This window comes from Oncorhynchus kisutch, linkage group LG13 (assembly GCF_002021735.2).
Source record: "Oncorhynchus kisutch isolate 150728-3 linkage group LG13, Okis_V2, whole genome shotgun sequence".
NCBI classification, from domain to species: domain Eukaryota; kingdom Metazoa; phylum Chordata; class Actinopteri; order Salmoniformes; family Salmonidae; genus Oncorhynchus; species Oncorhynchus kisutch.
Genome location: NC_034186.2, coordinates 45,522,005 through 45,533,123, shown reverse-complemented (window position 1 = coordinate 45,533,123; position 11,119 = coordinate 45,522,005).

Sequence of the window (11,119 nt, the reverse complement as noted above, 5' to 3'; positions counted from 1 at the left end):
ACTAGCAATATAGCACATTACTCTGCACAGAAAGTAATATTGTAACTTAACACGTTACTTTTGATTGAAAGTAACGCGTTATACGCAATGCATACCTTTTTCAGGTAATGAATCCCAAGACTGCACACACATATCAAAAACTTTAAGAGAAAGATTTGCAGGGGTGGAACTATAATAGACTGCCAGGGTGAGTGTTTCCTGTAGGAATGGTTTATGGCCAGGAAAGAAGGAGACAGCTCATAAATCAGGGTGGTGGTCCTAGCATGCAGTCAGCAGACTGCTACTGGGTCAGAAGGCAAACTGTGTAAAGGATGTGACATCATTCAGTATTAAACAGGTGCGAGGCTCAGGCAGTTGAGGTAGCAAAGAAGTGTTCTGTCCCAAGTGACGCCCTGTCCCTATGTAGCGCACTACTTTTGACCAAGGCCCATAGAGATGAAGAGGATTAAGTCGGTAAGGGATTGTTGACGAGTATAATGATGATGATACTGCCTTAAAAAAAAAAAAACATACCAGAAAGCTGCATCACATCGTTCACACACACACACACACTCTCTCTCTCTCAGTGAGAAGCCCATCTCTTGGCTGTGTCCCTGGGCTGCAGGCTGAGTAAGAGAATCCTGTATTGTCCTGCATGGCTTGGCAGGTAAAAGTGCTCTGGGGCAGTAGGGCAGGCTGCAGTGGAGCAGCTCTCTATTCACTACCTAAGAAGGTATAATGTACTCCTGGGAGCAGTGAGAGGCTCCAGTCTCGTCTCAGGTGGCCAGAGTTAGTGCACTCAGACCAGGGTGTGTCGCCAGTCGCCACTGAAGAGCTGATCCGATAACGGCAGGCACAGGAGTGACATCACTAGCCATAACAGTAGCTCAGAGCTGCTGGTGATACAGCTGTCATAGGAGTGAACGGACTGGCCTGTGTTGTGAGATGAATAACGTGTTATTAATAGCTTCTCCTATGGATAACAAGAGAAGATTGATGGCGTCATTTAGAGGGCTAGACATGTTCTTGCACATATAAACATGATATTCTTCAAATGTCTCATTTTACACATTTATCCCCCCCCCCCCCCCCCCAATAGATCCTGATGTATCCCCCTACCAGATCCCACTCCCCCCTGGTGTCCCTGACGGAATTCCGGGGGGCGTTCTGTCATAGCGGACATTGTGTGGTGGTGAATGGGAATGCCTGCAGATCGGCCCCTGGGGGCCTCGGGATCAGCTGTGGCTCAGTTTGCCCCGGGCCCGTAACTGAACCTTGGAGATGGAGAGGGAATACTCCAAAGGGAAAGCCTGGGATCCAGTCATGAGAATGTGAGCTACGTTATCGGGTGTCTCTGCAGCCCCAGGAGGACTCTGGAGATACATGAGACGTGGTCGTTGCAGTGGTGAACTCAAAGCAGGCTTTTCTCTGCTCTCAACACAGCATAGGGGTGTTGTTGGAAGTCCACGGGACATGACAAAAGTGCAACAGGAACTAAATCCAATGGATTGAGACACCCGAAAACTAAAACAAACAGAGACTAAACATTTATTGAATAAAGAGTCCCAACACAATTTGAAATATGTGTGTGTAACGGTATACAATACAATACATGTCTTATTCTTATCCCTTCCCAATGTTTATTTCACTTGTATAATTTCTCATAAACATAGTCAACTGCTTGAACAAATGCAAATATGCTCGTAAAACGGTCATGATAATAATGCAAATATGTAAAATCCCCAAACAGACTTTTGAATGATTAGGCAGGGCCAGATTAAGGCCCCCTGTATACTGTGACCACTAGAGGGAACTGTTGGTTCTTAATGGCCACTGATATAATGCTCATTGTCGAGGAGATTCACCACAGGAGAAATGATCCTTTATCCATGAATGACATTATGTCAAGTAATCCCCACACAAGATTGAGTTTTACTGAGGTGTGAAGTTATGTTTGATTATATTTTCTTCTATGTACACAGTAACAGTCAAAAGTTTGGACACATCATTCAAAGGCTTTTCTTTATTTTTACTATTTTCTACATTGTAGAATAGTAGTGAAGACATCAAAACTATGAAATATCACATATGGAATAATGTAGAAACCCAAAAAGTGTTAAACAAATCCAAATATATGTTATATATGAGGTTCTACAAAGTAGTCACCCTTTGCCTTGGTGACAGCTTTAGACGCTCTTGGCATTCTCGCAACCAGCTTGTGTTGTGACAAGGTAGGGGTGTTATACAGAATCCCTATTTGGTACAAGACCAAGTCCATATTATGGCAAGAACAGCTCAAATGAGCAAAGAGAAATCACAGCCCATCATTACTTTAAGACATGAAGGTCAGTCAATACGGAACATTTCAAGAAAGGTTCTTCAAGTGCAGTCAAAAAGAAAAATCAAACGATATGATGAAACTGGCTCTCATGAGGACCGCCACAGGAAAGGAAGACCCAAAGTTACCTCTGCTGCAGAGGATAAGTTCATTAGAGTTAAACTGCACCTCAGATTGCAGACCAAATAAATGTTCAAGTGCGCAGTCTTCAGAGGAGACTGCGTGAATCAGGCCTTCATGGTCAAATTGCTGCAATGAAACCACTACTAAAGAACACCAATAATAAGAAGAGACTTGCTTGGGCCAAAAAACACGAGCAATGGACATTAGACCGGAAGAAATCTGTCCTTTGGACTGATGAATCCAAATTTGAGATTTTTGGTTCCAGTCTTTGTGAGACTGGAACAGATGATCTCCGCATATGTGGTTCCCACCGTGAAGCATGGAGGAGGAGGTGTGATGTGTGGGGTACTTTGCTGGTGACACTGTCAGGGATTTATTTAGAATTCAAGGCACACTTAACCAGCATGGCTACCACAGTATTCCGCAGCGATACGCCATCCCATCTGGTTTGCGCTTAGTGGAACTATAATTTGTTTTTCAACAGGACAATGGCCCAAAACACACCTCCAGTCTGTGTAAGGGCTATTTGACCAAGGAGAGTGATGGAGTGCTGCATCAGATGACCTGGCCTCCACAATCACCCGACCTCAACACAATTGCTTTGGATGAGTTGGACCGCAGAGTGAAGGAAAAGCAGCCAACAAGTGCTCAGTATATGTGGGAACTCTTTCCAGACTGTTGGAAAAGCATTCCTCATGAAGCTGGTTGAGAGGATGCCAAGAGTGTGCAAAGCTGTCATCAAGGCAAAGGGTGGCTACTTTGAAGAATCTAAAATCTAAAACACATTTTGATTTGTTTAACTCTTTCTGGTGACTACATGATTCCATATGTGTAATTTCATAGTTTTGATGTCTACATTCTGCTTCTTCTTCTTCTTCGTTTAACAGTGGTTGTCATCCAATAAATGTGACATTACCACCACCTACTAGACTGGAGTATAAGTTCCTTACAATTTGCCCCCCCCCCCCCCCCCCAAAACAAAGAGACAAGGAAATAAATCAACAAATACCCAACCACCTTAAAAACCTACCACCCTATTTACATCTATCTAGTTCTACAGAACTCCACCCCTCAACACACCCTGTAACTCTTCTGACGTCAAGTCTCGCATACCCAAAAACTTCTCTGCAGCTGCCACCACCACAACCTCAATTTTTCTGTGACTTACTATCCAATCCCTGCTGTACAGTTGATAACCATTCCCATAAACACACACACAAAATAATCTTCCTGAAACATATATCACTTGTTGGCCCCTCCCTCTGTACTGGTACAGATCTACTAGTCACACCCCTCCTCTCAGGATCCATCCACCTTGACCCATCTTCCTCTACTTCCTTCACTGTCTCAGCATACGACGACTTTTGCACTACTCTGACCCCGGAAACCTAACCCTAACCTAACCCTAACCTAAACCCTAACCCTAACCTAAACCCTAACCCTGCCTCTCTCCCACCGGATATCCCCAGCCCCATGACAATTTACACACACCGCTACTTTTCCCCAATGCTTCACATTCCTTTTTCCTTATGACCTTCTGCAAACTTCTCACACCTAGGAACCTCCCTGCTACACACTGCTGCCACATGCACATAAGCTTGACACCTGTAACAACGTAAAGCTCGTATGGGATAACTATAAATAAATAAATATATCCTAACACAGGGGTGCAACTTTGGTTTTAGAAGCATTGAATGTTGAAAGTTGTGCCCCTGTCCTAACGTCATTTTGTTTGGAAAAGACTCCACATCATCTCTGTACTTCGCCCTTTGTTTGGAAGCCATCTCATATGCTGCTGTGGGTGCAGAGGCAAAGTAGGCGCATCACTTTGCCAAGAAGCAGACTATCACTACTGAAGATGTAGGCAGCTTAGGTAAAATACAAGTTTGCCCATGGTGGAATGTGAGTACCCCCAACTATGTGGTTTAGTTCCTATTGGGATGGGATAAAATAATATATTTGAATGTATATAGACTACTGGACGACGGAATTTCCACAGGCAGAAATTCAGAGGATGTGCACGAGCAGACAACCAAGCATAAAACTTTGCCTCAAGCCACAGGTACAAGTAGCCTAGGCTTAATTGCGGCCAGCTGCATCACTATTAAAGCTAGTTAAGGAGGAAAACGATGCCTTTGCAGCCTGAATGGAGGACGCTTTATGTGTACGAGCCACTCCACAGGGGACACGGGTGTATTACGGGGAATGCACATCGATCCTAAGCAGATCTAAAGGCCACTATTGGCTGCCTAGTCAACCATGCGCGGCAAACAACCGTACAAGTAAATTGTGTATTACGTGAGCTCTGACGTCGGTGAGTGCATCTCTTACTCATTATCCATTAAATTGTAATAATGCTCAATGTAGCTTTGTCATATTTACGATAAACTGGATGTATCCTTTTCAAACACCCTACTCTAGACGATATCAACACAAGAGCCTTCCTACCATCTCCAAACAGGGAACCGTTTTCAGGAATGAAAATATCTTTCATGGTTCTTCAACACTTTGAAATATTAGTCCTCTGCGGTTGACTATGGTCTGCAAGTCATAAGCTATGCATACCTGCTGAATATGCAGGTGGCTTAGGTGATCCCAAAACAGACCTCAGGTGTTTCCACTGTCTACCTACAAAGTCTCCCTTCCAAGTTTCATCCACCATTGAAGGCATTGACAGTAGGCTACTGTCCTCTGAAGTCAGAAGGTACAGAAGGACCATGTTTGCTCCCTGGGATTACTACATTACCATACCAGAGGCTATACGGACTGCGACAGACAGTCAGTCAGACAGTCGGCCAAACAGCCAGAGGTGAGTGCCGCCCAAGGTAAACCCACAGTTGCTAATGAGATGAGCAGAGAGTGGCGGTGGGGAGCAGGGTTGGGGGTACTCGGTGTGTCTCTTGTCTGTAATGGTTTCCCTTCTGGGCCGGCTGTTGACTCAGATGGGGTGAGTAAACAAGTCCGAGGTGAGGCCCCCTGTGGGGTGTGGGCCCTTCATTCTCATAGAGCCTGCCTGCCTGCACAGTACACCCAGTGGATTAGGCTAATGCTGGCCCATGAGGGGGCTTGCGCCTCTGATCTACCCTGACAGGAGGTGATGGATTAGGGCATTGTGATGGCAGACGTCAACCCAAGGGCCGAGCGGGACCGAGGAGGGACAGGGCCAGTGGGGCCACCCAATCCCTGGGCTCAGCGACGTGTCGACAAGGGATTATCCCGTTTGTCATGTCATGTGAATGGGTCTAGTGTAGGGCTCTCAGTAGGTAGGGCTGTAATGTAGGGCCTTAGGTAGGGCTGTAGTATAGGGTCCTCCTAGGTAGGGTGAGAACTGAGCTCCCTGTGGTTAGAGGAATCAAGCTGAGGCAGGTTGACTAGATGGCATTGGGGATTCTGGGTGTTGGTCAGAATGGACTAAAACGTATGAGCTAGGCATTACTCAATGCAAGTGAAAATCATCAATCATCAATGGGCGTTGACATCCATTCAGGCATATCTAACGCTAGGATTTTGGCCCTAGCAGTAAGCAAGAGGTTTAGTTTCACATTAGAGACACCTCTCTTGGAAACCGCAGTGGCACATTTTAGCACATTTGCCTGAATCCTGCTCGGAGAAATGTGAAAACCAGATTGCCCAGTGTGTATTTTATGGGTTTCTTGACCCTCCCTCCTCAACGTTTTTACTACATGCTCTGTCTTAGTTCTGGAAACCTCCTACACTCCAAGAGTGCGTCCCAAATGGCACCCTGCTCTCTATGTAGTGTGCTACTTTTCACCAGGGTCCGTAGGGCTCTGGTTTAAAGTTGTCCACTATATAGGTAACAGGGTGCCATTTGGTACGTAGATCTACTCTTGGTTCAGTCGCCTGACTTGAACAGTTTTTGTAGTTATTTGGTCATTTCAGGGTAAATATTAAATTGGGTGATCTTCACACGTAAGTATTTGTACGTGGCCACTCATTCATTAAAGCAACCGCAAGGCAAATTTGGAGCCTGCCTTGTCCACCGTGTCCAGTGTGAGAAAGAAGAATGTGTTTCTGGAATAGTGCATTGCCAGTGAGGACAATGTTAGCCACACGCTTGGCACGCTGTCTGCGTCTGGCCCTGTCTAAATGCAACGACTATGTGAAAAGGTTAGCGCTTCTCAGTGATGGTATTTGAAGTCGTATACTGAACAACACACTCTGCCATCCACACACTCTCGGCTGCTTCCCAAATTAGGCCCTATTCCCTATAGAGTGCACTACTTTTGTTTTGACCCAGGCCTATACGGTAGTGCACTAAACAGGATGCCAATTAGGATGACTTTATAGGGTGCCATTTAGGATGCATGTATAGGGTGCTATTTAGGATGCATTTATAGGGTGCCATTTAGGACGCATTCATAGGGTGCCATTTAGGATGTATTTATAGGGTGCCATTTAGGACGCATTCATAGGGTGCCATTTAGGAAGCATTTATCAGGTGCCATTTAGGACGTATTTATAGGGTGCCATTTAGGATGCATTTATAGGGTGCCATTTAGGATGCATTTATAGGGTGCCATTTAGTTCTGAAAGAAGAACATACAATTGTTGTTTTAGGAGGTGCCTTTTTTTACTCCTGAGATAAAAAATAAAAAAAAGGGAAAATATACAGTGATGGTAGCTCTTGACTGGAGGATAGGGTGAGAATTTACCGTTTAGCTTAGCGTATTTACATCAACGTACAGGTTTCAAGACACAGATGTGCATTGAGGACGCATTTAATTGCCAGTTTGAACTCATAGGAATCACTCTGTCCACATCACAAAAGAGAACCTCAGAAAGAGAAGAAGAGCGCGAGAGAGAGAAAGAGAAGACACGATCAATCGTGTGTGTGTGTGTATGTGTGTGTGTGTGTCTGCGTGTGTGTCTGTACATACGTATCTTTGTGTGTATGTGTGTGTCTCTAGTTGTGTTCTGCTGTGACATGTGGCATGGAGGCTGCCGAGCGTCATCAACTCACCACGCTCCGTGTGTCACGGCCTGCCGCTTACGTGTGTCATGCGTGGGCGTCTCCTGACACGTGTGTGTGCGTGTGTGTTGTTGGTGTGTGCGTGCGTGCGTGCGTGCGTGCGTGCGTGCGTGCGTGCGTGTGTGTGTGTGTGTGTGTGTGTGTGTGTGTGTGTGTGTGTGTGTGTGTGTGTGTGTGTGTGTGTGTGTGTGTGTGTGTGTGTGTGTGTGTGTGTGTGTGTGTGTGTCTGTGTGTCTTGTCCGTCTGGGCTGACGCCGTTACTGAAACACACCCACATAATGACACTGTCTGCCGTGCCATCAGGCCCTCCACTGTGCCCAGACTGGGCCCCTGGCACCCCACCTCTCTCGTTCTCTCTCTCATTCTCTCTCTCTTTCTAACTCATTCTCTCTCTCTCTAACTCATTTTCTCTCTAACTCATTCTCTCTCTCTCTCTAACTCATTCTCTCTCTAACTCATTCTCTCTCTCTAACTCATTCTCTCTCTCTAACTCATTCTCTCTAACTCATTCTCTCTCTAACTCATTCTCTCTCTCTAACTCATTCTCTCTAACTCATTCTCTCTCTAACTCATTCTCTCTCTAACTCCCTCTCTCTCTAACTCATTCTCTCTCTAACTCATTCTCTCAATTCAAGGGCTTTATTGGCATGGGAAACATGTGTTAACATTGCCAAAGCAAGTGAGGTAGATAATATATAAAGTGAATATATAAAGTGAAATAAACAATAAAAATGAACAGTAAACATTACACATACAGAAGTTTCAAAACAATAAAGACATTACAAATGTCATATTATATATATAGAGTGTTTTAACAATGTACAAATGGTTAAAGGACACAAGATAAAATAAATAAGCATAAATATAGGTTGTATTTACAATGGTGTTTGTTCTTCACTGGTTGCCCTTTTCTCGTGGCAACAGGTCACAAATCTTGCTGCCGTGAGGGCACACTGTGGAATTTCACCCAGTAGATATGGGAGTTTATCAAAATTGGATGTGTTTTCGAATTCTTTGTGGATCTGTGTAATCTGAGGGAAATATGTCTCTCTAATATGGTCATACATTGGGTAGGAGGTTAGGAAGTGCAGCTCAGTTTCCACCTCATTTTGTGGGCAGTGAGCGCATAGCCTGTCTTCTCTTGAGAGCCATGTCTGCCTACGGCGGCCTTTCTCAATAGCAAGGCTATGCTCACTGAGTCTGTACATAGTCAAAGCTTTCCTTCATTACACAGAGGATATTTTTGCAGAATTCTGCGTGCAGAGTCTCAATTTGGTGTTTGTTCCATTTTGTGAAGTCTTGGTTGGTGAGCAGACCCCAGACCTCACAACCATAAAGGGCAATGGGCTCGATGACTGATTCAAGTATTTTTAGCCAAATCCTAATTGGTATTTCCTAAAGGAAATGTATGTTCCTTTTGATGGCATAGAATGCCCTTCTTGCCTTGTCTCTCAGATCGTTCGCAGCTTTGTGGAAGTTACCTGTGGCGCTGATGTTTAGGCCAAGGTATGTATAATTTTTTGTGTGCTCTAGGGCAACAATGTCTAGATGGAATTTGTATTTGTGGTCCTGGTGACTGGACCTTTTTTGGATTTTGGACCATTTTGTTGGTTTTACTGAGATTTACTGTCAGGGCCCAGGTCTGACAGAATTTGTGCATAAGATCTAGGTGCTGCTGTAGGCCCTCCTTGGTTGGTGACAGAAGCACCAGATCATCAGCAAACAGCAGACATTTGACTTCGGATTCTAGTAGGGTGAGGCCGGGTGCTGCAGACTTTTCTAGTGCCCGCGCCAATTCGTTGATATATATGTTGAAGAGGGTGGGGCTTAAGCTGCATCCCTGTCTCACCCCACGACCCTGTGTGAAGAAATGTGTGTGTTTTTTTGCCAATTTTAACCGCACACTTGTTTGTGTACATGGATTTTATAATGTCGTATGTTTTACCCCCAACACCACTTTCCATCAGTTTGTATAGCAGACCCTCATGCCAAATTGAGTTGAAGGCTTTTTTTTTTAAATCAACAAAGCATGAGAAGACTTTGCCTTTGTTTTGGTTTGTTTGGTTGTCAATTAGGGTGTGCAGGGTGAATACATGGTCTGTTGTACGGTAATTTGGTAATAAGTCAATTTGACATCTCTGTAACTCATTCTCTCTCTGTAACTCATTCTCTCTCTCTAACTCATTCTCTCTCTCTAACTCATTCTCTCTCTCTAACTCATTCTCTCTCTCTAACTCATTCTCTCTCTAACTCATTCTCTCTCTCTAACTCATTCTCTCTCTCTAACTCATTGTCACGATCGTCGTAGTGAGGAGACCAAAGCGCAGCGTGATGTGAATACATACTTTTAATGTAAGACGAATGAACACGAAGTACACTGAACGAACAAACACCATGAACATGACCGCTATCAACACTGAGTGCAAACATACAACATCACATAGACAATCACCTACGAATTACCCAAGGAATATGGCTGCCTAAATATAGTTCCCAATCAGAGACAACGATAAACAGCTGCCTCTAATTGAGAACCAATCTAGGCAACCATAGACATACAAAACACCTAGACTAGGAAACAACCCCATAAACATACAAAAACCCTAGACAGGAAAAAAACACAACAAACCACCCCTTGACACACCCTGACCTAACCAAAATAATAAAGAAAACAAAGATAACTAAGGTCAGGGCGTGACACTCATTCTCTCTCTAACTCATTCTCTCTCTCTAACTCATTCTATCTCTCGAACTCATTCTCTCTCTCGAACTCATTCTCTCTCTCTAACTCATTCTCTCTCTCTAACTTATTCTCTCTCTCTAAGTCATTCTCTCTCTCTAACTCATTATCTAACTCATTCTCTCTCTCTAACTCATTCTCTCTAACTCATTCTCTCTCTCTAACTTATTCTCTCTCTCTAACTCATTCTCTCTCTCTAACTCATTCTCTCTAACTCATTCTCTCTCTCTAACTCATTCTCTCTCTAACTCACTCATTTCAATTCAATTCAATTTGTTAACTCATTCTCCCTGTCTCTAACTCATTCTCTCTTACATCATCTATCTCATTATTTATCTAATTCTCTATTTCATTCTCTAACTCAATGTCTCCTTCCTCTGTTCTCTCTCTTCCTCCCTGCCCTTTCTTTCTTTCTTTCTTTCTTTCTTTCTTTCTTTCTTTCTTTCTTTCTTTCTTTCTTTCTTTCTTTCTTTCTTTCTTTCTTTCTTTCTTTCTTTCTTTCTTTCTTTCTTTCTTTCTTTCTTTCTTTCTTTCTGTCTTTCTTTCTCTATCTCTCTCTCTCCCTCAGCACACAACCATTAACCGGCAATTTTGGCCTCCTTGCTCTGAATCATTATGTTTAATGTAATTACGCCATGCATAGAGAGGGCGAGAGCTTTGGGTTCCAGAACCATCTCTTGGAGGGTGTTCCTCTGCAATAAAGCCTGTGGCGCTGTAAATCGTCAAAGTGCCTCTCTGAGCGGGCCAGCCAGAGAAGAGAGTGCCAGTCCTCAACAGACCAGGCGTCGCTCCGACCCCACTCGCACCATCCGTAATTGCCTGCTTGCCGGGGCCTGCTGCTGTGTAATTTGGACGTGGCGGTGCAGTGGCTGGATGGTGCTGACAGGATAAGGGGCCTGAGATTTAAAGCTCAACTTTCTCTCTTTCTCCCGGACCAACTTTTTAGTTC